Here is a 25,783-nt window from a genome sequence, read left to right as displayed (position 1 = left end):
AATCTATCTTTTCAGAACACTGTACAAAGTACAAGTGGCTGTGTAGTGGCTGGACCTTTTGAAGAAGATGATGTATACACATTCGTTTCACTAGTTGTAGCCTCCATCATATTGTGTTACGAGTTATTGCTAGTATTTAAAAATTATGTAATTATTGGTAACGTAAGTAACCAGTATTATAGTTTTTCGAAATAATTATAATGGTAATGGTCTTTGAAATATTTTGGTTCATGACGACTGAATGCTTTCGTTTTTACGCCTCGGAGAGTTACGTTTTACCCCTCAGGGGGTAATTACCCCCAAGTTTGGGAAACACTGGTATAGAGGACGTGTAATGGCTTCCCATCCAAGCAACAGGCAAACCAGTTCCACGAATGTCATGATAACCTTTTCCTTTGACTTCAAGGGCCCGCTGCTCATTGCCTATCTGGAACTCGGCGCCACAATTAACGCACGGTGGTGTGTGGGCACTTGGCAAAAATTGAAGAGGGCCATCAAGTCCACACACTGAGGAACGTTCACGGAGAGCATCATTCTGTTGCAAGATACTTCCTAACCACGTGCCGCCGAGGATGTTTCGACTGCGCTGAAGAAGTTTCGCTGCGAAGCCCTTACACGTGTTCCATGCATGCCCGATCTCTCCCAATGGGATTTCCAAATGTTTGGAACCCTGCAGGCAGACATTCGTGGTCGTGGATTTGCTTCGGAAAAGTGGGTGCACGCCTGGGTACGACCATTGCTCGGTAGGCAACAGCAAACATTCTTGAATCAAGGTATTGACCGTCTTGCCTCACAATCAGTAAAATGTATTAACAGTTACGGTGATAACGTTTGAAATAATAATCAGTTTACTTACTTTTGAGGGTCGACAGTGAGAGCAGTACTTGTACTATAGCGAATACATCTACATCTACATCCATACTCCGCAAGCCACCTGATGGTGTGTGGCAGAGAGTACCTTGAGTACCTCTATCGGTTCTCCCTTCTATTCCAGTCTCGTATTGTTCGTGGAAAGAAAGATTGTCGGTATGCCTCTGTGTGGGCTCTAATCTCTCTGACTTTATCCTCCTGCTCTCTTCCCGAGATATACGTAGGAGGGAGCAGTATACTGCTTGGCTCCTCGGTGAAGGTATATTCTAGAAACTTCAACAAAAGCCTGTACCGAGCTACTGAGCGTCTCTCTTGCAGAGTCTTCCAGTGGAGTTTACCTATCATCTCCGTAACGCTTTCACGATTACTAAATGATCCTGTAACGAAGCGCTCTGCTCTCCGTTGGATCTTCTCTATTTCTTCTATCAACCCTATCTAGTACGTATCCCACTTCGAGTGAACAGTATTAAAGCAGTGGGCTAACAAGTGTACTGTAACCTACTTCCCTTGTTTTCGGACTGAATTTCCTTAGGATTCTTCCAATGAATCTCAGTCTGGCATCTGCTTTACGAACGATTAATTTTATATGGTCATTCCATTTTAAATCACTCCTAATGCCTACTCCCAGATAATTTATGGAATTAATGGTTCAAATGGCTCTGAGCACTATGGGACTTAACTTCTGTGGTCATCAGTTCCCTAGAACTTAGAACTACTTAGACCTAAGTAATCTAAGGATATCACACACATCCATGCCCGAGGCAGGATTCGAACCTGCGACCATAGCGGTCGCGCGGTTCCAGACTGTAGCGCCTAGAACCGCTCGGCCACCCCGGTCGGCTTATTGAATTAATTGCTTCCAGTTACTGACCAGCTATACTCTAGCTAAATGATAAAGGATCTTTCTTTCTATGTATTCGCAGCACATTACACTTGTCTACATTGAGATTCAATTGCCATTCCCTGCACCATGCGTCAATTCGTTGCAGATCCTCATGCATTTCAGTACAATTTTCCATTGTTACAACCTCTCGATTTATTACAGCATCATCCGCAAAAAGCCACAGTGAACTTACGATGTTATCCACAAGGTCATTTGTATATATTGTGAATAGCAACGGTGGTACGACACTCCCCTGCGGCCCACCTGAAATCACTCTTACTTGGGAAGACTTCTTTCCATTGAGAATGACATGCTGCGTTCTGTTATCTAGGAACTCTTCAATCCAATCACACAATTGGTCTGATAGTCCATATGCTCTTACTTTGTTCATTAAAAGACTGTGGCGAACTGTGTCAAACGCCTTGCGGAAGTCAAGAAACACGGAATCTACCTGGGAATCCGTGTCTATGACCCTCTGAGTCTCGTGGACGAATAGCGCGAGCTGGGTTTCACACGATCGTCTTTTTCGAAACCCATGCTGATTCCTACAGAGTAGATTTCTAGTCTCCAGAAAAGTCATTAAACTCGAACATAATACGTGTTCGAAAATTCTACAACTGATCGATGTTAGAGTTATAGGTTTATAGTTCTGCATACAAAAGGAAGGTGCTCATAGTAGTACCTTCAGATAGGTACGCGGTGGACGTCAGTGAACAGACAGTGTCTAGGTTTTTCACAAGAGACGAACTGGTTGCGTTCCATAGTCGTCCTGTATATCCAATCGCAATACAGCTGTAACGAGTAACCACAAAAACTTCATTCGCGAAATTCAGACCTTGTTAGTAGGCATTAAAACATATCCGGAAGACTTTTGCTGTTTATCACTGTCCATCCCCAAGTATCTTGTTACAGCATATCTTTTAGTGGCACTATTATTGATTCCTACACCCGAGTTTTTAGTTGAGTAAAGAGATGTGCGACAGTAATACAGACGGTACATGTCTCCACTTGCCCGTCAGGTAGTCACGCATTTCCTCGTTAAGGAAACATCAACAACTCTGATGATGATATAGAGCTTTCAGTTTTAGCGCCACGTAAATAAGTCGATAATCGATAAAGATACGAGTATTCCGGAGATAGAGGGTGCTTTGCGATCTGTGTTTGCACGTTCACTTTACCGCTATAGCTGCTGTGAGATACTCCGCAAATACCCGGTGCGACATGAAGGTGTGTTACTAAGTTGTTTCAAAGGTCCACAGAGCATTTGAGCGATATGTTGTAACAACCGCAACCAATAAGCAGGCGTGCAACTACAACAATTTAATTTTGTGGAGTGCTGTAGGCTTCTCGTTTAGTGAAACGTGTATTAAATACAGTTTAGCCGGCCGAAGTGGCCGAGCGGTTCTAGGCGCTGCAGTCTGGAACCGCGCGACCGCTACGGTCGCAGGTTCGAATCCTGCCTCCGGCAAGGATGTGTGTGATGTCCTTAGGTTAGTTAAGTTTAAGTAGTTCTAAGTTCTAGGGGAGTGATGACCTCAGATGTTAACTCACATAGTGCTCAGAGCCATTTCAACCATGGAATTTCCTGGCAGATTAAAGCTGTGTGCCGGACCGAGACTCGAACTCGGGACCTTTGCCTTTCGCGGGCAAGTGCTCTACCAACTGAGCCACCCAAGCACGACTCACGACCCGTCCTCACAGCTTTAATTCCTCCAGTACCTTGTCTCCTACCTTCCAAACTTCACAGAAGCTCTCCTGCGAATCTTGCAGAACTAGCACTCCTGGAAGAAAGGATATTGCGGAGACATGGCTTACTCACAGCCTGGGGGATGTTTCTAGAATGAAATTTTCACTCTACAGCGGAGTGTGCGCTGATATGCAACTAGTTCTGCAAGTTTCGCAGGAGAGCTTCTGTGAAGTTTGGAAGGTAGGAGATGAGGTACTGGTGGAATAAAAGCTGTGAGGACGGGGCGTGAGTCGTGCTTGGGTAGCTCAGTTGTCAGCGCACTTGCCCGCGAAAGGCAAAGGTCCCGAGTTCGAGTCTCGCTCCGGCACACAGTTTTAATCTGCCAGGCAGTTTCATATCAGCGCACACTCCGCTGTAGAGTGAAAATTTCATTCTCGAAACATTTGAACCATTTTTGAAATTCAGTTTAGCAGTACTACTTACATATCATTTATATGTGATATGTGCCTTAAGTTCCAACCAAGAACTTGTTCGTGGTATATAAACAATATCAATAAAAGTAGTTTGTATCAGCTTTTGAAATTTCAACGATCAGTTGAAGCAACAAATTTCATCTGGACACATACCGTATTGCGAGTGGTTTCCGAGATAGAAAATATTTAATGTACTTTGTTATTCATTTTTTGTATTTTTCAACACAATATTAGGTTTATACATGAGAACAGTTGGTAAACATTGCAACATTCGTTTTTCAGAATATCAGTTGGAAAAAAAATGTTCAGATGTGCGTGAATTCCTACAGGACCAAACTGCTATGGTCATCGGTCCCTAGACTTACACATTACTTAAACTAACTTATGCTAAGAACAACACACACACACATGCCCGAAGGAGGATTCGAACCTCCGGCGGGAGGGGCTATCAATTGGAAAAAACGTATTTTTAACACATTCACCTGTAAGCATCATCGTACACGTCACATGAGAGCTGTTGCACAGTTCACAATAAATCTTCGAATGTCCCACCGTCAACTTCAAAGTTTTGTTTACTCTTGGGAAAACATGTGTTGCTTGCCCGAATGCCCCTTCACGTTTCCTACTGAGGCACAGTGTCCATAATGAGAACAACGTCATCTCGAGTATTCACCTCTTTTCAGACTTTATCCAGCACCATAAACAAAAATCCTACGGCGTATGGTCTGGCGATCTTTATGGGCACCTAATTGTACCACTACGACCAATCCAGCGAGTAGGGAAAATACGGTTCCTTCACACGTCTGGTATAATGTAAAGGGACTCCGTCACGCTGGAGGTACATAGCAGTCCGCGTGGCCAAAGGAACGTCCTCAAGGTAGTTGAACTACACATTCAGAAGAAAAATGGGTATACTGAAGAATACCTGTTTCACGCAATCTGCTGAAGACTGTGTGAAACACTCTGCGATCAGGAATTCGACGTATCGGAAAGCGCTGACGATGTTTTCGACGCAACAGGAGCTCTACCGTAGCAGAAGCCGTGAACATACACCATATCTGCATATTCATCACCAGTATAAATGTGCGGCATTTTAGCCACCTCGTGTACAAACATGAGTAGTTAACCGGTGCTTCCCTCTGATGCGCTCTCAACACATCACAGACAACGACGCGTTCAGTGGGTAAGTTTAGTGCCAGAAACATATTACGAGCAAAGATGTTGAAAGCAACGGCGTAAGTTGGGCGGCAATAAAACGTCAAAGAGGTTGGATGGGTAAGACATTTACGTGCGCACAAATATCCCAAAAAGAAATATACGTTAAAAGTGTTATGTCTCGAAAAACATTTGCAAAAGGGCATTGTTGTTGTGGTCTTCAGTTCAGACACTGGTTTGATGCAGCTCTCCATGCTACTCTATACTGTGGAAGCCTCTTCATTTCCCAGTACCTACTGCAACCTACATCCTTCTGAATCTGTTTGTTGTATTTGTTATATCCTAGCCAGTAATGCCACCCGAGCCCGCTGCCAAAAGGTTGGCAGCATCAAAGTCCGGACGCCGTCCGCATAAGCAGCGCCAGCGAGACAGGATATCGCCGCAAGTCTGCGCGCGCCACCGCGGGCTTCTGGTTTCTTAAGCGCTGGAGTCGCGAGCGCTAGGACAGTTCTGTATTCGCCGCTCAGTTGTATACTCGCCACCGAATTGTGTACTTGCTAGTCAGTTGTGTGTTCATCGCAGCAGAGTTGTTGTTTGTCGTCAGCCGACGCTGACCTAGCCGCTCCGACTCGAACTAGACAGATCTCTGTAGACACGGACTTCACTACGGTGTTTCTGTATCTTCGTTAATAAAGATAAGTACCGACTTTTATTTAATCAGAGTGTTTGGGTTTTCATCTTTCTGTTCACTGTTCCAGCGGACCGGTCGGCCCGCTATTAAAAGTGTGGCGGTGACTTCGTAAGCCATTTCTACAGCCAAGTGTTTGTTGCTACGAACGCCGCCACAAAACTGGCGACGAGGACTTCCGAACTCGTGTGCAGGGCTGGTTCAACTTGTTCTTGTTATACTAATTATAGAGATAAAATTTTGGGGGCTGGTTTAATTTGTGTTCACTATGTCTGCCGAATTACAACAGTTGATCTTGTTACAGAGTCAGCAAATACAAAGTCTGGTGGAAGCAATCGCCAAACAAGCGGCTAATCCACCAACACAAAAGGAACAAGCACAGGCAGCACCACCTTTCCGTGCTTTTGATGCATCACGAGAAGAATGGCGAGAGTATTTCGCGCAGTTGCAGGCGCACATGACAGTCTACAAAATCACAGGTACTGAGCGGCAGCTTTATTTAATTTCCACTGCAGGCGTGGAAATATATCGACTACTTTGTAAGTTGTTCCCGGAATCCAAGCCAGAAGCTTTAGACTATGACGTTGTTGTTAACAAGCTTGCTGAGTATTTCTAGTCGCGAGTTCATGTGGCAGCAGCCAGATTCAAGTTCTTCAGATTAAAGAAACTGCCACATCAATCTAATAAACAGTGGTTAACAAATTTACGGGGCCTCACCCGTCAGTGCCGATTTAATTGTGTGTGTGGAGCTTCCTACAGTGATGTCATGTTACGAGACGCTATTACGCAAAACATTGCAGATTCTCGTATTCGTGCTGCTATCTTAAAGTTGCCTGACCCGTCATTAGACACTGTGATGAACATCATTGAAGCCCAAGATACTTTTGACTATGCTGAGTGTGAGTTAGATCAGCCATGTATTTCTCAAATTGCCTGTGCTAAGCAAGTTATGTCACGCCCGCGGCCCCACCGGCAGAATCGGACTGTAAACACTAGCCGGCCGCGTCATGTTAAACACATTCGTCAGCCGCGTGTGCCAAATGATAGAGTTAAGTCTTGCCCTAAGTGTGTTCTTGCTCATCCTCGTGAACGTTGCCCGTTAAGAAACGCGGTTTGTCACTTTTGTCAAAGGAAAGGACACATCCAGACTGTTTGTTTGCGTAAACGCAAGAACAATTCTAGTGCTGCCCAGCCCATGGATATTCATGTTCTTCAAAGCCAGCCCGCCCAGAAGGTTGCGTTTAAAGACTCTTCCACGGTTCGTGTGGGTAATAAACTTGTTCGCAATAAGCCACCCACCCAGCCCTCTGCTATGCGACCCAAGCGTAATTCACACGCTGTAAAAAGTAATGTGCAGACTGCAAGTGAAGCGGGAGTTGTTGTTCCACCCGACCAACCCACGAGTTGTCGTAAGCAGCGAACACGCGCTAAACGCGCTGATTTTGTGTCTTCCGTCTCCACTGCACCGATCCAGAGACAGTGTAATAAACTATTTGTGAAGCTACGCATCCAGGATAAGACCTTCAATTTTCAATTAGACACTGGTGCGTCTGTGACTCTCATAAATAGTGCTACGTATGCGGCTATCGGCCGCCCTAAACTTTCAGCGGCCAAACATTCTTTGGCTACTTATAGTGGAGAACAAATTCCTGTGTTAGGTGTATGTAGCGTGCCAGCCACATTCCGTGGCAATACAAAAACAGTTCCATTCACGGTGCTCCGCGCTACAGACAGTGTAAACATTTTCGGATTAGACTGTTTTGACTTGTTTGGCCTGTCTATCCAAGACAATGTGTTGCAAATTAATTCTGTTGTTGTTCCTCAAGACAGCATAACCGATTTGTGTAACCAATACAGTGACATATTTAAAGACGAACTAGGTTGTGCTGCGAACTTTGCCGCTCATATTACGTTAAAAGATAATGCTCAGCCTCGATTTTTTCGTGCTCGTCCAGTGCCTCACGCCCTCCGGGCACCTGTAGAAGATGAACTTCGTCGTTGGCAAAACAACGGTGTTATTCAACCCGTTTCAGCGAGCCAGTGGGCTTCTCCCTTAGTTATTATAAAGAAACCGTCTGGCAAGTTGCGTTTGTGTGCTGATTTTAAGTCGACAGTTAATCCTCAGACTGTCATTGATTCTTTTCCTTTGCCTAGACCGGACGAGCTGATGGATAAGTTAGGGGAAGCTCGTTTCTTTTCCAAAATTGATCTCCGTGAAGCATATTTGCAATTGCCCCTCGTCGAGCAATCACAACAGTATTTTGTCGTAAACACGTCGTTGGGGTTGTTCCGTTTTCTGCGTTTGCCTTTTGGTTGTGCGTCAGCTCCAGCTGTTTTTCAGCGTTTTTTGTCACAACTTCTGGCTAATGTGCCATCGTGTTGCAACTATTTAGAGGATATTGTTGTGTCCGGTCGGACGCCTGCTGAACATTTCCGTAATTTGGAGTGTTTGTTTACAGTGTTGTCTCAGGCAGGCATACGTTGCAACATCGATAAATGTTCATTTTTCCTTACGGAGATGGAGTATCTGGGACATGTTATTAATGCTCAAGGCATTCATCCCTCCCAGTCACATTTAGCAGCTATTCGTGATTTGCCCGCCCCTCGCAATCTGCATGAATTGCAAGGAGTTCTTGGCAAATTGACGTATTATATTAGGTTTATTCCTAATGCATCACAGATTGCTGCACCGTTGCATCGTCTCCGCCGTAAGAATGTTCCGTTTGTGTGGTCAGCTGATTGCCAATCAGCCTTTCAGCAGCTTAAAGAGGCTTTATTGAATGATCGTTGTCTGGTCCATTACGACCCTAACAAGCCTCTGGTGTTAGCTTGTGATGCCTCTTCTTTCGGCCTCGGTGCTGTGTTGTCTCACCGAGTCGGTAACACCGAACGTCCTATTGCGTTCGCATCTAAATTGCTAAACAAAGCTCAGAGTAATTATAGCCAATTGGACAAGGAAGCGTTGGCTATTGTGTTCGGTGTCACAAAATTCCATCACTACCTCTATGGTAGATCATTCTATTTAGTAACAGATCACAAGCCCCTGACGTCACTGTTTCATCCGTCTAAACCAGTTCCTCAGCGGACAGCTCAGAGACTACAAGGTTGGGCTCTTTTGTTATCACAATACCAGTATGAGATACTGTATCGCCCTACAGCTCAGCATGCAAACGCTGACGCGCTTTCTAGATTACCGATTGCTGCGGATGATGTCTTCGATTCCTCTGACGACTCTTGCCATCAGATTGACGCCGATGAGCATCAATCCCTCCGGGATTTTCCGATTGATTATCGTCAGGTGGCACGTGAGACAGCTACGGATCCTCATCTGAGTTTACTATTACGTTTTGTTCAACGTGGTTGGCCGTCCAAGGCAAAGGACATATCGGATCCTGTGGTTCGTCGCTATTATCCGCAACGTCATCTGTTGTTTCGCACGGAGTTTTGCTGTTACGCACCGAGAATGACCAGCTTCGTGTAGTGGTTCCCCAAGTGCTCCAATCCAAGGTCCTTGACTTGTTGCATCAAGGTCATTGGGGAGTGGTCCGCACCAAGCAGCTCGCCCGCCGTCATTGTACATGGATCGGCATTGATAAGCAGATTACGCAGATGTCTACAGATTGTTCGACGTGTGCCGAACACCAAGCTGCTCCGCCTCAACGCTATTTTGAGTGGGCACGCCCTGCCGGTCCCTGGCAGCGAGTACATATTGATTTCGCTGGTCCATATTGGAATTCTCGTTGGATCATCGTGATAGATGCATTTAGTAATTTTCCGTTTGTTGTGCCCATCAGTCTACAACGTCTGCACAAACTATACAGGCGTTGACTTCAATTTTTTGTATTGAGGGTCTTCCAGAAGTTTTAGTGTCTGACAATAGTCCACAATTTACCTCTGCTGAATTTGAAAGTTTTTGTTCTGACAATGGCATTCGCCATGTTCTTACTCCGCCGTTCCACCCTCAATCGAATGGTGCAGCGGAACGTTTTGTCTGCACATTCAAGGATCGTATGGACCGCCTTCGTGCTACGCACTTTCGTCAGGAGGCCCTCATCACGTTCCTGTCGTCGTACCGGACCACGCCACGCGACGGCCCTTCGCCTGCGGAGCTTCTCCACGGCCGTCGTCATCGCACCCTACTACGGTTGTTGCACCCCCCGGATCGACCCGCCGCTTCTGAGCATCGCACGCGTTTTCAGCGCAACGACGCCGTTTTTTTCAGAATTTATCACGGTCGCCGTCGTTGGGAATGTGGTACCGTGATAAGTGTCCAGGGTCGCGGTTTTTATACTGTTCAAGGTGCTACTGGGGTGCACAGGAGGCATCAGAACCAGTTGCGCCGCGCTGGCCGCCCGGATTCTGCCGCTCGTTCTTTGTCCACAGATTTGGTCCGCGGCGGGTTCCAGCCGCGCCTTCCGACTTCGCTGCCGCCCCCAGGGCAGCAGCAGCAGCCGTCGCCGCTACCACGCCGACAGCCCGTCCCGTTGATGCCTCCCGCAGCTTCATCCGGGCGCGCCCCAGGTGGTCGCTCCGGCGCCTGCGGTCCCTCTTCAGTCGCCGCCGCCTTCGGAGCTGATGGACGTCGACCCCTCAGCCGGGCCGCCTTCCCAAGCGGTGACTGTGCAGCCTGTCCTGCAGCCGCTTTCCTTGGGCACCCCCAAGGAGTCTGACACCGCAGCGCCTTGTCCAGCGCCCACTCAGCAGCACTCTTCGTGGGTCCCGACGCCCCGTCGCGTCCAGTACCAGAAGCTGCGCCCGTGGTCACAGGCGTGCACCCTGACCTCGGTTTTCGTTCGGTGTTTCCCGAGGCCCCGCGCAACCAATGCTGGGGTGCGGACCGGGGACTGCCACCGACAACAGTCTCCGCCCCGGTCTCTTCTGCTACGCCTGCGGCCAGACCCCTCCCCCGCCGTCGACGCTCGCCACGTCATTACTCAACGACGGTGCGGCGATTTGGGGGGAGGAGCGTTATATCCTAGCCAGTAATGCCACCCGAGCCCGCTGCCAAAAGGTTGGCAGCATCAAAGTCCGGACGCCGTCCGCATAAGCAGCGCCAGCGAGACAGGATATCGCCGCAAGTCTGCGCGCGCCTCCGCGGGCTTCTGGTTTCTTAAGCGCTGGAGTCGCGAGCGCTAGGACAGTTCTGTATTCGCCGCTCAGTTGTATACTCGCCACCGAATTGTGTACTTGCTAGTCAGTTGTGTGTTCATCGCAGCAGAGTTGTTGCTTGTCGTCAGCCGACGCTGACCTAGCCGCTCCGACTCGAACTAGACAGATCTCTGTAGACATGGACTTCACTACGGTGTTTCTGTATCTTCGTTAATAAAGATAAGTACCGACTTTTATTTAATCAGAGTGTTTGGGTTTTCATCTTTCTGTTCACTGTTCCAGCGGACCGGTCGGCCCGCTATTAAAAGTGTGGCGGTGACTTCGTAAGCCATTTCTACAGCCAAGTGTTTGTCGCTACGAACGCCGCCACAAAAGTAATCATCTCTTGGTCTCCCTCTACTATTTTTACCCTCCACGCTGCCCTCCAATACTAAAGCGGTGATCCTATGATCCCTCAGAATATATCCTACTAAGCGATCCCATCTTCTAGTCAAGTTGTGCCACAAATTTCTCTTCTCCCCATTTCTATTCAGTACCTCCTCATTAGTTATGTGATCTACCCATCTAATCTTCAGCATTCTTTTATAGCACTACATTTCGAAAGCTTCTATTCTCTTCTTGTCTAAACTATTTATCGTCCACGGTTCACTTCCATACATGGCTACACTCCATATAAATACTTTCAGAAACGACTTCCTGACACTTAAATCTATACTCGATGTTAACAAATTTCTCCTCTTCAGAAACGATTTCCTTGCCATTGCCAGTCTACATTTTATATCGTCTCTACTTCGACCATCACCAGTTGTTTTGCTCCCCAAATAGCAAAACTCATTTACTACTTTAAGTGTCTCATTTCCTAATCTAATTCCCTCAGCATCACCCGATTTAATTGGACTACATTCCATTATCCTCGTTTTGATTTAGTTGATGTTCATCTTATATCCTCCTTTCAAGACACTGTCCCTTCCGTTCAGCTGCCCTTCCAGGACCTTTGCTGTCTCTGACAGAATTACAATGTCATCGGCGAACCTCAAAGTTTTTATTTCTTCTCCATGGATTTTAATTTCTACTCCGAATTTTTCTTTTGTTTGCTTTACTCCTTGCTCAATATACAGATTGAATAACATCGGGGATATGTTACAACCCTTTCTTAACGGCATATGTCCGTACAAAGTGTTCGTCTGTCATATTCCTGAATATCCATCATTCCTCCAGGGATGCGCTGTGTATGAAGTGTTCTAGATGGATGGTAGAGCATTTTGTACGTAATATAATTCAACCCTCTTTCAGACAAATGACATTTGGATGAGAGTACTGAATAATATTTTGCTGATAACGAACATCATCATTAAGCAGCTTCGGGTAGAATTCAAAGGAGTCGACTATTATGCTGAAATGTAAAAGGTGCTTAACACAGTCCCACAACACCTGTTTTGTAAGTAAAACCGCCTTTTCATGTTGCACCTTAATTTACATGAATAAACGCGACGTGAACTGTTTGATAATCTACAAATAACAAACCCGTATTGTTCTACACTGATGCGTCAAAGAAATTGGCATGGGCATGCATATTCAAATGCAGAGAGAGTTAAACAGGCAGAATACTGCGCTGCGGTCGGCAACGCGTATGTAGGAAAAACGTGTGGCGCAGTTTTTAGATCCGTTACTGCTGCTATAGTGACCGGTATCAAGATTTAAGTGAGTTTGAACGTGGTATTATAGTCGGCGCACGAGTGTACCATGAATATCAGGAATACGGTAAAACATCAAATCTCCGACATCGCTGCTGCCGGAAAAAGATACTGCAAGAACGGCACCAACAACGACTGAAGAGAATCGTTCAACGTGACAGAAGCACAACCTGTGGTGTCACCGCCAGACACCACACTTGCTAGGTGGTAGTTTTAAATCGGCCGCGGTCCATTAGTACATATCGGACCCGCGTGTCGCCACTGTGTGATCGCAGACCGAGCGCCACCACAAGGCAGGTCTCGAGATACGGACTAGCACTCGCCCCAGTTGACACGGACGACTTTGCTAGCGACTTCACTGACGAAGCCTCGCTCATTTGCAGAGCAGATAGTTAGAATAGCCTTCAGCTAAGTCAATGGCTACGACCTAGCAAGGCGCCATTAGTAACATTGCATGTATCTAAAGAGTCTCACTTGTATCGCCACAATATCCAGATGTACCACAAGTATGGATTAAAGTTAAGTATTCCAGAAGCTAAGTACTTTTCTTTATAGCATTCATTACGTATCCTGTTTCAGACCTCACGCCCATCTGCTTTAGCTTAGCGCGTGCCTTTCGGCTTCCTCTCATTGTGTCTAGGCTGTCTTGTCTAGACACAACAGTTTTTGGCGACGAGTCAACAAAGGGTCTTGTTCTTTCTAATTGCTTACATTTACTTGTGTCATGGCTTCGCCAGACGTACTGTCCGAATTTTATCGCTTGCAGAATCAGCAGACGCAGGCGTTATTGGATGCCCTTCGACAGCTCGTCCAGGGTCAATGTGCACTGCAAAACGATGCGGCAGCCGCCACTTCATCGCTACCGCAGCCACAACATGCAGTTACACCCCCATTTCGTCCCTACGAACCAGCTAACGAAACATGGACGGAGTGGTCACGCCAGTTTGGATTTCATCTCGCCGCCTACAGAATTCAAGGTACGAGCGGCAGCCTCATTTATTGGCGTGTGTATGGGTGCAAAAGTACCGTGTGATAGTGAAATTATTTTCCCGACGCAACGTAGCAACTCTGTCCTATGAAGAAATTTTGTCTGCTTTAGATGCCTATTTCAAGGAAACAGTCAATGTAGTTGCAAAAAGGTATACTTTCTTTCGTACAAAACGTACGGCTGGTCAGACTAATAGGGAGTGGGTTGCAACACTGCAAGGCCTTACAAGGGATTGTGCTTTTGAGTGTGAGTGTGGACTTCCTTATTCAGATACTATGGTACGTGATGCAATAGCACAGAACGTTTCTGATGTTCGCATACGGGAACAGATTTTGAAACTCGTCAATCCCTCCCTTCAGTAAGTGACAGACATATTAGATAGACAAGACACACTTGACTTTGCACAGGAATCATTTGCAACTTCGCCAGCCGTGTGTAACATTAACCGGCCCGCCGGGCGCGCTGCACGGCCCGGTAGACTGCCCTCGCACACGTCCGCGCAGCTGCCGCCACGCTCTAAACCAGGTGTGCAGCGCCAGCATACAAATGCAGTGAAATCATGCCCGCGGTGTGCTACTAGACATTCGCATGAAAATTGCCCGTCACGCCAAGCTATTTGCTTTTTCTGTAATAAGAAAGGACATGTTCAAAGTGTTTGCCAGAAAAAGCTCAGATCAGACAATCACAACCGTTCCAGGCCTTTTGCTTCGTGCCGGAATCGAACCAAGAATACTCAGGCTCGTGAACCTTCGCCCATGGACATTCATGTAGTTAATTCCACTTCGTCCAGTGCCATTGTCTCTAACAGTGACTGTGTTCGTCCCACAAATACTGTGGGTCGACGTCGCCGGAAATTGCGTCAAGTCGCAAGTGCTTCTGTACCAGTCTCAGTTCAAATTGCACAAGACAGTCGCTCTTGTCGTCAGCAGGACAATAAACTTTTTGTAGATTTGGACTTTAATGGCAAGGTCATACCATTCCAGCTCGATACCGGAGCTGCAGTTTGATTGCTCAATCATGACACATACAAACAACTGGGCAAACCTCCGTTGCGTGCCGCAAATGTTCAGTTACATAGTTATTCAGGTCAGAATATCCCTGTGTTAGGACAGTGCAGCCTTCTTGCAACATATAAGGGACAAACAAAACTTGTGTCATTTTACGTTCTTCGTTCTTCTACTGCAGTGAACTTGTTTGGTTTTGATTTATTTCAATTGTTTAACTTGTCTCTTGTAACTCAGGTCCTGTCAGTGAATCAGACTGTGCCTTCCGCCAGTGTTTCTCGGCTATGTGAAGAATTTGCAGACATTTTTGCACCGGGCCTTGGTTGCGCTAAGAACTATGAAGCACATTTGGAACTGACAGTAAACGCACAACCGAAATTTTTCAGAGCGCGCAATGTTCCCCACGCATTGCGTGATGAGGTCGCAAGAACATTAAACGATTTAGAATCACAAGGTGTGCTTGAATGTGCGCAATGCCTCTTCTCTTTCAGCTCCGCTTCATCGCTTACGCCGTACAGGTGTTCCGTTCGTCTGGATGACGGAATGCGACCGCGCCTTTCGCCAGTTGAAATCGGCGTTGCTTTCTCATACTTGCCTTACGCCATTCGATCCCCAGAAACCCCTTTTGTTGATGGTAGATGCATCGGATTTCGGGATTGGTGCTGTGCTTGCGCACAAAGATGGATCGCATGATCGCCCTATTGCCTTTGCGTCCAAATTGCTCTTGTCTGCGCAAAGAAATTATTCACAGATAGAGAAAGAAGCTTTGGCTCTCGTGTTTGGTGTTACTAAGTTCCATGATTTCTTGTATGGTCGTCACTTTACCGTCATCACAGACCACAAACCTTTGACATCGCTTTTTCATCCGAACAAGCCTGTACCTCCGCGTACAGCGCAGAAATTCATTCGCTGGTCTATTTTCCTCTCGCAGTACCGCTATGATATCTTGTATCGGTCCACTGCTAAGCACGGAAACGCCGATGCGTTGTCCCGTTTGCCTGTTGCTGAGGATAGAGAATTCGATTCTTCCAAACTTGCTTGCATGTTCCTTGATTCGGAAACCGATGAAGTGGTCGAATCGTTTCCGATTGATTTTCGTCGTGTAGCTACAGCCACAGCTGCTGACCCTGTCCTTGCTACCGTTTTGCGTTTTGTTGCTACGCAATGGCCTTTGTCAAAGTCTCGGATCGAGGATCCGTTGGTTCGCCGATTTTTTGCTCACAAGGAGAGACTTTTTGTTCGACGTGGTGTTTTGTTGTTGCGTTCTGATAATGATCAGTCCAGAGTCGTGGTCCCACGTTCGTTACAGTCCTCTGTCTTACGGCTTCTTCACCAAGGACATTGGGGTATAGTGCGAACGAAACAACTTGCTCGTCAGCACTGTACTTGGTTCGGAATCGATGCTGCGATTACGAATATGTGTTCTTCTTGCATGGCGTGTGCCAAACAACAATCCGCACCGCCGCGGAAAGGCAACGCTTGCACATCGATTTTGCTGGTCCTTTCTGGAATGCTAGATGGTTGGTTCTGGTAGATGCCTTCAGTAATTTTCCTCTTGTTGTCCGGATGTCTTCCACGACGTTCAACTGCCACCATCCAAGCATTGTCTGCTATCTTTCGCATTGAAGGTCTTCCGCAGACTATTGTTTCCGACAATGGCCCACAATTCATGTCTGCAGAATTTTAGTCTTTCTGCAAGGCCAATGGTATTCAACATCTGACATCCGCGCCGTTTTCGCCTCAGTCACATGGTGCCGCTGAACGATTTGTCCGGACTTTCAAGTCACAGATGTTGAAGTTGAAAGAGTCGCATTCTCGGGAGGACGCGTTGTTGCTCTTTTTGTTATTGTATCGCTCTCAGCCGCGAGATGGTCGCTCGCCGGCTGAGTTGCTCCACGGTCGTCGTCATCGAACCTTGATGTCTTTGCTGCACCCGCTGCATCAGGTTCCTGTGCAGCGGCAGACTTCTGCTTTTGCTCCAGGCGACGTTGTATTCTATCGCAACTATCGAGGTTCACGGCGTTGGCTCGCAGGGCGCATTCTTCGCTGCCTCGGCCGCGCGATGTATTTGGTTTTGGGGGCCTCTGGTGAGGTGCGTCGGCATCTCAATCAGCTGCGCCTCTGTCGTCGCCTGGGTTCTGCCGCTCCCCGTCTGCTTTCAGCGACGGTGCCGTCCGGTCAGCGCCCTGGGGACCCATCTACTGGCTCGCCTCATCCCCAGGTGTTACCGACGATGCCTTCCATTTTGCCCCATGGTGACGCGCCGCCGCCGCCTCCGCCGCCGCCGCCTGTCCTCCAGCCGGCGCCGCCCGCAGTGGACGCTTCGCTGCAGCCGCCTAGCGCCTCCCTGAGTCACGCGCCGCCGATCTCTTCCCGTGGCCAGCCGTCCTCCGCCATGGAACTCTTGCCCGCTCCGGACCACATGGCGTCTTCGCGTGTCGGGTTCCCCGACGCAATGGAGGTCGACCCTTCGGCCCCTCCTGTCTCTCTACGGGCGCATACACCGCATGTTGACGTGCACCATGGACTAGGTTTTCAGGCGTTTCCTAGCTCCCCTCGGACTGAATGGCCGGGTGCGGGTGGCACAGCCTCGCCTGTTAGGCTCCCCACCTCAACGCATACGTCAACATGGGGTCCTCCCCAAAGCGGGCGGAAGCCTTATAACACGACCGTTCGCCGATTTGCGGGGGAGGAATGTGGTGTCACCGCCAGACACCACACTTGCTAGGTGGTAGTTTTAAATCGGCCGCGGTCCATTAGTACATCTCGGACCCGCGTGTCGCCACTGTGTGATCGCAGACCGAGCGCCACCACAAGGCAGGTCTCGAGATACGGACTAGCACTCGCCCCAGTTGACACGGACGACTTTGCTAGCGACTTCACTGACGAAGCCTCGCTCATTTGCGGAGCAGATAGTTAGAATAGCCTTCAGCTAAGTCAATGGCTACGACCTAGCAAGGCGCCATTAGTAACATTGCATGTATCTAAAGAGTCTCACTTGTATCGCCACAATATCCAGATGTACCACAAGTATGGATTAAAGTTAAGTATTCCAGAAGCTAAGTACTTTTCTTTATAGCATTCATTACGTATCCTGTTTCAGACCTCACGCCCATCTGCTTTAGCTTAGCGCGTGCCTTTCGGCTTCCTCTCATTGTGTCTAGGCTGTCTTGCCTAACACAACACAACCCTTTCCAAAATTTCTGCAGATTTCAGTGCTCGACCATCAACAAGTGTCAGCGTGCGAACCAATCAACGGAACGCTATCGATATGGCCTTTCGGTGTGGAAGGCCCACCCATGTACCATTAATGACCGCATGACACAAAGCCTTACGCCTCGCCTGTGCTCTGTAATGGTGTGGGGCGTGTGCAATTGGAATGTTATGTGACCCCTGATACGTCTACATACGACTTTGGCAGGTAACACATATGTAAGCATCCTGTCTGATCACCTGCATCCGTTCATGTGCATAGCACATTCCAGCAGGACGATGCGACACCCCACAAGCCCACAATTGCTACAGAGTGGCTCCAGGAACACTCATTTGAGTTTAAACACTTCCGCTGGCCACCAAACTCCCCAAACATGACATTATTGAGCATATCTGGGATTCCTTGCAGCGTGCTGTTCAAGCTGGTGGAGGTTCTGTAATGGTGTGGAGCGTGTGCATTTGGAGTGATATGGGATACCTGATACGTCTAGATACGACTCTGACAGGTGACACATACGTGAGTATCCTGCTTGATCACTTGCATCCATTCATGTCTATTGTGCATTTCGACGGACTTGGGCAGTTAAAGCAGAATAATGCAACAAATCACACGTCCAAAATTGCTACAGACTGGCTCCAGGAACACTCTTCTGAGTTTGAACACTTCCTCTGGCCACCAAACTCCACAGACATGAACATTATTGAACATTTGTGGGGTGCCTTGTAATGTGCTGTTGAGAATAGATCTCTACCCTCGTACCCTTACAGATTTATGAACAGCCCTGCAGGATTCATGGTATCAGTTCCCTCCAGCACTACTTCAGACGTTAGTCAAGTCCATGCCACGTCGTGTTGCGGTACTTCTGCGTGCTCACGAGGGCCCTACACGATGTTAGGCAGGTGTACCAGTTTCTTTGGCTCTTCAGTGTAGATCCCACTGAAGATGCCTTAGAGTAAGATATAGGCGAAAAGCGTCTGGGAAAAATAAATTAAGTTGCAGCAAGAAAAGGCGGTTTTATTTACGAAACAAGCTATTTCTGTGCTTGCTGCGGAGGATGGCCACGCAAGCGAACTTGACACTCTGACAAGCTTGTAAGGATGTTGCAAGGGAGGATGTGTTGAGAAATTATTGCTAAAAAAAATTCAATGAATTGCGCTGTTTCAGAGTTACTTAGCATTGAAGTTAATCAATCAGGTCGTCGCACGCGCGACGTTGGAGCAGCCTACCACAGACAGTGTCTCCAAACGTTTTCCTCGTTTGGTTTCCTCAAAGCGAACAGACGTAGCTTTTGCTTACCTACCTCAAATTTTGGCTGGTAATAACCCTTTGAACAAGTGGTAACTCAAGGAGCGAGAGGTGGGACATTCTAACGTGTGCAAGTGCTTGAATGTCAACACGCGATAACCTGATTGGCTGACTCCAATGCCAGATAACTCGGTAACAGCTCAAAGTACAAAAATTTGTCTCAAAGATTACTCCCCAGCACATCCTCCATGCAGTACATTTACAGCTTTTCAGACTGTTTCTGAACACACTGAATATATACAGAGCGAATCACCTAAAACGTGCACCGCAGATACTGGGAAATAGAAAGTACTATTGATGTGCGGCTTCCACAGAATGGATTGATACTCATGGCGTGGTACTGTTAGCCAAGAGACTGTAATACCATTTAGGAAGTATATTTTTTGAGCAAGCATACACTTATTTAAATAGAGCAATGAGCATTGACATTAACAGGAAAAAACGTAGGGTAAATTAGAATGTCAGTGGTGTTTTTTGCAGGATTCTAGTGCGAGTCGTTTACGAGTTACCGTAATTTGAAAAGTCCCCACACCGCCCTTGTACAATATCCCTGGTAGTAGGCGCTAAAGATTCCAGTCTGGTACGCAACGACTACTGCACACGTGCTGGTATTACAACTGAGATGTCAGAGCAGGCTGCAGTAATACGTCGTTTCATATCATTGAGTGTAGATGGTATGTCCTTGCATCATTCAGCTTTCACCACAGAAAAAAAAGTCTATGGGCTTCAAATCCAGCGAAGGGGCCGGCCAAGGAACAGATCCTGTGCGTCCAACCCAACGATTTGGAAACAATTCTTGAAGATTGTGGACTCCATGGAGTGGTGTGTGCACAACGACCATATGTGTGAAATTAAAAGGAAGGTCACCGTTGGTCGTAATATTGATGGTTTATTGATAGCAAAATTGATTTTCAATCACATAGTGATCATCTTCAGTGTTGTGGTGTACAAATTAAACTCATAGGCACTGGTGTCAGGTTATTATCAGTAACCAAAGCTGAGAAACAATCACAATAACAAGTTATTGTGATCGTTTCTCAACTTTGGTTACTGTTAATAACTTGTTACTGTGATCATTTCTCAGCTTTGGTTACTGATAATAACTTGATACCAGTGCCTATGAGGCCGACTGTAGTGTCCGAGCGGTTCTAGGCGCTACAGTCTGGAACAGCACGACCACTACGGTCGCATGTTCGAATCCTGCCTCGGGCATGGACGTGTATGATGTCCTTAGGTTCGTTAGGTTTAAGTAGTTCTAAGTTCTAGGGGACTCATGACCTCAGAAGTTAAGTCCCATAGTGCTCAGAGCCATTTGAACCATTTTAAACCAGTGCCTATGAGTTTAATTTGTACACCACAGCACTGAAGATGATCAGTATGTGATTGAAAATCGATTTTGCTATAAATAAATCATCAATATTACGGCCAACACTGACCTTCCTTTTAATGTTAATTCTTGAAGAAATGCTGTAGTACTTCGTACACTATGGGCTGGATAGCTATCATGTTGGTACCACAAGTTGTAGCGGTTCCACCTACTTTAATTATTTCGTTTGTTGCTCTCCGTGTCGATGCACTGCGGTGCTGCAATGGCTGAAAAATGGGGTTTGTAAATTGGACACTGACTACTGTAAATAACGTAGCCGACATATGCACAGTTGCGTTTCACTATCTTTTACTCTTACTGTTGACAACCCCACAATATTACACAGTTATATGACCAGTGCACAATTATTTAACCTTCGATAAGCCTTATTAATAGTTTGCTGGTGAAATTCCACATACTGCTACGATAGTTTACTGTTGAACAGCTACGAGCAGTTAAACCTAACCACAAAGTTCACAGTGTTTGAAGAATAATCAGGTGCGTACACGGCCTAATTGATTAACACTTATTCCAAAATTAAGTTGAAGAGTTGTTGTTGTTCTAACCAACACAGGTTTCTTGTCTGAAACTCGGCCGTAGACTGACTATCTCGTGAACAAAAATCTGGCCCTTCTATATCATTAGATTAATAGGTGCTAAAACTACACATTGATCGAAGCTAAATTTACAGAAATTACAATTAAAACTTAACTCATTAAATTAACTGAATACATCGAAAAATTCCGTCTTTTTAACAATTTCTTCTACTACGAGGTGCATTCAAGTTCTAAGGCCTCCGATTTTTTTTCTAATTAACTACTCACCCGAAATCGATGAAACTGGCGTTACTTCTCAACGTAATCGCCCTGCAGACGTACACATTTTTCACAAGGCTGACGCCATGATTCCATGACAGCGGCGAAGGCTTATTTAGGAGTCTGTTTTGACCACTGGAAAATCGCTGAGGCAATAGCAGCACGGCTGGTGAATGTGCGGCCACGGAGGGTGTCTTTCGTTGTTGGAAAAAGCCAAAAGTCACTAGGAGCTAGGTCAGATGAGTAGGGAGCATGAGGAATCACTTCAAAGTTGTTATCACGAAGAAACTGTTGCGTAACGTTAGCTCGATGTGCGGGTGCGTTGTCTTGGTGAAACAGCACACGCGCAGCCCTTCCCGGACGTTTTTGTTGCAGTGCAGGAAGGAATTTGTTCTTCAAAACATTTTCGTAGGATGCACCTGTTACCATAGTGCTCTTTGGAACGCAATGGGTAAGGATTACACCCTCGCTGTCCCAGAACATGGACACAATTTTTTCAGCACTGGCAGTCACCCGAAACTTTTTTGGTGGCGGTGACTCTGTGTGCTTCCATTGAGCTGACTGGCGCTTTGTTTCTGGATTGAAAAATGGCATCCACGTTTAATCCATTGTCACAACCGACGAAAAGAAAGTCCCATTCGTGCTGTCGTTGCGCGTCAACATTGCTTGGCAACATGCCACATGGGCAGCCGTGTGGTCGTCCGCCAGCACTCGTGGCACCCACCTGGATGACACTTTTCGCATTTTCAGGTCGTCATACAGAAATGCCAACTCTGGAGGCGGTCTGTTCAACAGTCATTCGGCGATCCCCCAAAACAATTATCTCTACTTTCCCGATCATGTCGTCAGACCGGCTTGTGCGAGCCCGAGGTTGTTTCGGTTTGTTGTCACACGATGTTCTGCCTTCATTAAACTGTCGCACCCACGAACGCACTTTCGACACATCCATAACTCCATCACCACATGTCTCCTTCAACTGTCGATGAATTTCAATTGGTTTCACACCACGCAAATTCAGAAAACGAATGATTGCACGCTGTTCAAGTAAGGAAAACGTCGCCATTTTAAGTATTTAAAACAGTTCTCATTCTCGCCGCTGGCGGTAAAATTCCATCTGCCGTACGGTGCTGCCATATCTGGGACGTATTGACAATGAACGCGGCCTCATTTTAAAACAATGCGCATGTTTCTATCTCTTTCCAGTCCGGAGAAAAAAAAACTGAGGCCTTAGAACTTGAATGCGGCTCGTACAAGGGTTAAGCCGAATTATTTGTTTAAATCATGAATTTAACAAATATGTAAACAATACTTTTGACAAAACTGTTAATTACTTTGGAATTAATTAAGGGCTGGCTTCTCTAACATGTTTTTGAATAGATCTAAATAGATACTTTAATATTACTAGTATTTCGTCTTGCAAATGTTTACAGGTAATACAGTATGTATTACAATATGTATACTCGTTTATATGTCAACAACAGAATGTAAGTTACGAAACAATCACTGATTTTGCCCTCTAACAAAAGATACTAACTAGGAATAGTCAAAATAAAAAAAATCAATCACATACATAAAACTAAGCACAAAATTAGATCTGGTGTTATATTCTTCAAAACTGAGGGCCAGCCGTTCTCTTTAATGAAAATGTAGATTATATTCATATATGCTAATGGTAAATAGTTAAAAGTAACGAAACGAATTTAAAGGAGGTAGATGGCAAAACAGGAGAGAAATTAAAATTATCCTAGCTTGCTTCATCACAAAGTACCTCCACGTCTGCAGAGGTACCTTTTCTAACAACTGTGTAAGATGGTCTCTTAGGAGTTCAGTGTCCCATCTATGAAAGACAGGTCTATGAGCTGGCGGGATTACGGTCCACGGACGCTGACGTTCCATTTGGCGAAGCCAATGAGGATTGTCAACAGATCAACAGTGTACGCTTCTGCGGTTTATCTGGTCATGATTGGTAAATGTGGTTTCATGAGTAAACAAGATACATGACACACCTGGAGTATCCTGTTTCGACGCTCAAGTACAGAAGTTCCCATCTCATAATCGTTTCCATGCAGCTCTTGATGGAGGGAGATGTGATAGGGATGGAATCTATGTCGATGGAGAATGCATAAGACACTTGTCTGGCTCATGCCACTTCCTCGTGCAACTGCGCGTTTGCTGATGTGCGGATCCACTGCAACAGCAGCAACAACATCAATTTATCCCCCTTCTGTCGTCACTTGTTTCCTTCTGTTACGTTGTCTAGGTGGTACATTACCAGTTTCACTTAACTGGTTGAAGAGGTTGATAAATAGGCTACTTGCTGAGATGGTTGACGTGTATTGGGAAATCTTGGCAGATAGACCATACAAGGGCGAACAACATTCTTCCTACAATTTCCGTAAACCATGAGCATGTCGGCTTTTTCTGCACTGGTAACGTCCATAGTCCACTCGCGACCTACTGTTTCGAGTGTCACACACTAACTGACTAGCAAGTCCCAATGCTCCCAACGAACACACAAACACATTTTTAGCAAACATAACAACATCGAACCGAGCAGCTACGTGGATTGAATGGCACAGATAAGTACCAGTTTGGTAACTTTTTAAAATAAGGTATCTCGTAATCGACTCTCACTAGTGTCCTGCAACAAACACCTCCGACACTCTAATTTACCTTAACTTTTGTTTGTTAATGTCGACGGGTATTGTTCCATTTCAAAAAAGTGTGTGTTTGCACAAAAGTACACTTTCTAAATATTATTACCGTCTGTTTATGGGCTAACCGTACGAGCCCTTGACTACAAATCCATTCACTGAAAACCCACATCAATAGCACTTTGGATTTCCGCAATATCTGCTGTGCAAGTTTCAGTTGATTCAGCCTGTACATGTAAGTTTCAACGAATAACGCCCGAAACTCCACAACGTTGACCGCGGCCGATGCTGTTTTTTATAAAGACGTTTCGACGCTACAAACACGTAATTTAATGGGGAAAAGCCCTGAACGTAAGGAAATGAGATGAAAGTACTGTAAAACTATACAGATTATGCAAACTCGATCGGATGCAACGAAATTATTTTTCTGTAACATAAAGGCAATCTACGACATTAAAAGGCTTCTCTCAATACAGACACATACTACAGGTCTGAAATTATTGTAGTCGGTGGTAAACGTGGGGGGAAAAAATATCGAAAGACGGGAGAGAAAACTTCCCAACAGAAAACTAAGACCAAAAAGCTTGTTTAGAAAAAAATCAATCAGTTTGTTTAAAAAATTGCAAATAACCTCAAGTGATGTAGACTAATGTTCTTACTTTTTTGTACGTCCGTCATGTTGACTGATGTTCTCCGGGACTTCGGCCGTTCGCTTACGTAACAAAATGAAACATCTACAGCCGTCTTTTTGATGTTATTTTATTATGTCGCATAAATGTTCCTGACTCAGTGCATTATCTTTAGCGTCTTTTAAGAGCTAAAAATGGTGTACTGAGTCACCGAAACTGTTTGCAATATAATAAAATAACAGCAAAACGACGGCTGTAGGTGTTTCATTTTATTACGTAATCTTTTAACTGTTAGTTACGTACAGAAAGCAAAACCAAAGAAAATACTGAAGCATACCAAACTTAAATGAAATCCCCAAGATCGGCAAAGTTTTTCAGAAGTTCGAAATATAGCGCGTACTTCAATGCGAGACGCTTTTAATAATTCCCCCAACGAAACTCTGTCTCAGAATCGGGCAGAAAACCTAAACAGATTCTAGATACAATAGATTCTACATACAATACCTTCACTGGGCGATAACAACGGTGAAGTCACTGATGAAGGTGCCGCTAAAGCAGAGTTATTAAACACGGTTTTCCGAAACTCCTTCACCAAAGACGACGAAGTAAATATTCCTGAATTCCAATCAAGAACAACTGCCAAGATGAGAAACATAGAAGTAGATATTCTCGGTGTAGCAAAGTAGCTTAAATCAATAAAGGCAAGGCCTCCGTTCCAGATTGTATACCAGCATTTAACCATAAAATTTTCTTTAAGAAACAGAACAAATCTGCAAAATTCTTTTGACCTTAAATCTTAAGCTGAATTGGCTTTAAATTTTTGCAAAAGAAATCTGAAGTGCAGTATTGCAAAACAGAAAACAATATGACAATGATACAATATGGCCGGACCTGTAACTCGCCCGCTATCGGGTGAAACAGCGGTTTTTACTGCCGCCCTGGATACAGTCTGTCTTATTAAATGCCCTTCTGCAACAGTATACCATATTTAGCAATTATATACTACCGCTCGCTCACAGAAAGATCCGTACCTAAACTGGAAAATTGCTCAAGTCACACCTCTGCCTAAAAAGGGAAGTAGGAGCAATCCGTTGAATTACAGGCCCATATCACTAACGTCGATTTGCGGTAGCGTTATCGAACATACACTGTGTTCGAACATTATGAAGAACCTCGAAGAAAGCGATTTATTGACACATAGCACGGATTCAGAAAAAATCGTTCTTGTGAAACACAACTAGCTCTTTAT

This window comes from Schistocerca piceifrons, chromosome 1, assembly GCF_021461385.2.
Source record: "Schistocerca piceifrons isolate TAMUIC-IGC-003096 chromosome 1, iqSchPice1.1, whole genome shotgun sequence".
Classification (NCBI taxonomy): Eukaryota; Metazoa; Arthropoda; class Insecta; order Orthoptera; family Acrididae; genus Schistocerca; species Schistocerca piceifrons.
The sequence above is the reverse complement of the archived record's forward strand: the minus strand, read 5'-3'. Positions refer to the sequence as shown.